Raw genomic sequence first — 2,759 nt, 5'->3', positions numbered from 1 at the left:
ATTCAGAGGGTTTCTTTCTTGTTCTTGTTCGGACAGTCTCGTGTAAATGTGTAAATATGTAAGCTTTTCAAGAGTCAAACATGTTATTAAGTTTTTCAGCCATAGTCCAATGGAAGAGCAATTGGTATTTTTTCCAGCACAGGACAATAGAACGTTTTGCTTGTAATAGGCACAAATCCACCAGCTTTCTTTCTTTAGTGGACAAAAAGCAATTGTCTTCATACATACAGTACTCAATAAACACATTACAGGACATAGAGGAATTGGAGAGGAAGTAAATTGAGAAACATATTGAGTAACCCCAACCCAAAACTTCTGCACCTCCTCACATTCCCACAATACTTCAGTATTTTACAGTATTATAGCAATGAGAGTCTAATGAGGACCATAATAGTGTATAACATAAATTTATAGTGTATAACATAAAAAGTGCAACATCTACATTATAGTAATGTGAATGGGGGCACAGTACATGATCATAAACTACAGTGTGTTTGTTTTTTGGAGAGTTTGGAGATGTTTTAATGCTTTTGCTTCACTGTGCGATTCTCAGTTAAACACATGCTAATACACATGTAAGATTTAGTGACTGATTGACTCATTGTCAGCTGATCAGACCTGCCTACCAATCATGGTATGTGGTTGCTGCAAGGGTAATTTATCCTTCTGAGGTCAATCAAACCCTGTTAAATCACTTGGTTCTCTGTATGGCTGCATTAACACAGCTGTCATGAGATACACAAAACTGCCCTTCATTTGACCTTAATCACATAACTTGCTTTTTATACTTGTCTTCATAAAGGCTTTCACTGTCTGTCACAAAGTGGAATCCACACTCTTTATGCTGACTAAGTGCTGACCATTGCTCAACATGGACTTAATGCATTCTTGTGCTGCAAACATTACGTCCTCCTGCCCTATGCCCTGGTCAGAACATGTCAGGGAGGGATTACATGACATTTTATTGTGAATGGACTTTAGCATCCTGACAATTCAGGGTTAGTGATGCACTTACACTTTCACCTAGAACCATCACAACAATATTCACCTAGATTTTCACTTGAGGTAAAATGGTTACTATAAACATTTACATTCATTTAGCCAGTAATGGTCTGGTTACTGAAATATAAATAATAAATTTTCAAAAGTAACTATGGTAAATCTCTGTAACACTGATCAATTTACAGTTTGTTTTTTAGAAGACAATGATGTAATACATTTTGTGTATTACTCTAAAACAATTAATTAAACAATAAGGGACAGATTTCCTAACAGCTTGTGCAAACACAAACCCTCTTTTGGTGTTAAATAACTACTGCCTAATTTTTCAAGCAGTAAACATTTAGCAACAGTTATTTTTGCAGCTGACCTTATGTCTTATGAATTTGCAGGAGTTTCATTTAGAGACACAAAATTGATGGGAGAACAGTGTTTAAAATGCAACAGTATTTCGTAAGGTTTGCGGTAGACAATTTAGTAGTATTTGCGGCACGATTTAACGCCCAAAAAAGCATGTCTTTACCCCCTTTGCACTTGACATTTGCTGCCACAGACAAGAGAGATGTGAGGTAAAAGAAAAAGATTTTTCTCCACACATGTTAATTTATTTGGAATGCTGGAGAACAACATTGGTAGGCCATCGGACAGCCCATCTTAGTGTTGACCCTTCTTCATCTCTGGTTCTATTTCTCAGATTTCTCTTCTAACCTAGTTGCTAGTTCGGACAGTCTCATTATTAACGACTCTGGTTTGCCACTGACTTTGGTCCAAATTTGCACTTTGGTGTTTTAACTGCATCACTCATTCTGACCCTCCTTTTTGCCTTCATCTTCTGAATAGGCTCAGTTGCTGTCTGGACTGCTTCCCTGGACTTGGACCTTTGCCTGGCTTTCAAGACCCCTTTGAATTTGACTTGCTGTTGAAGTTCTGCTCAGAACTCAGTCTTTTCAGTTATTATTTGTCAGTAAAGCCTTGGTTCAGCATGTATCTGCTCTTGGGTCCTTTTTTTCCTGAAATCCTGGCATTGCTATGCAGGTGGTAAGTGGTTGCTTTCTGGCCCAAGCCAATAAAGCCAAACTCCATTGTGGTCTTTGTGATATTGTGGTCTCTGAATATGATTTGGGTTCCTACTTTAGCAACCCAAATCATATTCAGAGACCACAATATTCTAAATCTAAGCACTAAACACTAAGACTAAAATGAAAGAGTAAGCATGAAGCAAGACACAAAAACACAACTAAACAAGACATAATCCTGACACTACACCCATTCTCTCACAAGGCACATCTTCACACTGTTAACAACAGTCCAACGGTGGATGGTGGGAGGGGGCTTTGGAGGCAGACAGAAGTGAGACATCAGACGAAGACGTAAGGTAGATGAAGGAACAGGAGGAGCCAGGAAAGGGGAACACTATGTCGATTTGTGCTACCCTGTCAGATATTGCTACCTCCCATTAAATCAGTAGATAGTACAATTCGACAACAAAAAATGCTACCTGTCATTAATACCAAATAATTGTAGATGTGGATGGGGTTGGGATTTCCTAGCATTACAGTAATGCAAATGCAGTAATTATGTGTTATTCACGGTTTTGGCTAAAAGGGATACAGCTACGACAAGAAACCAACAATAAATACATTTTTGAATGAATGCATGAATGAATGATATATCATGTAATACTATATAGTGCTTTATTGTGTTTTGCTGTACACCCAAATCGCTTTACAATCATGTGGGGGGTCTCTCCTCAACCACCA

This window comes from Sinocyclocheilus grahami, unplaced genomic scaffold (assembly GCF_001515645.1).
Source record: "Sinocyclocheilus grahami isolate Dianchi unplaced genomic scaffold, SAMN03320097.WGS_v1.1 scaffold4198.1, whole genome shotgun sequence".
Taxonomy (NCBI): domain Eukaryota; kingdom Metazoa; phylum Chordata; class Actinopteri; order Cypriniformes; family Cyprinidae; genus Sinocyclocheilus; species Sinocyclocheilus grahami.
Note: the sequence above shows the minus strand (reverse complement) of the source record.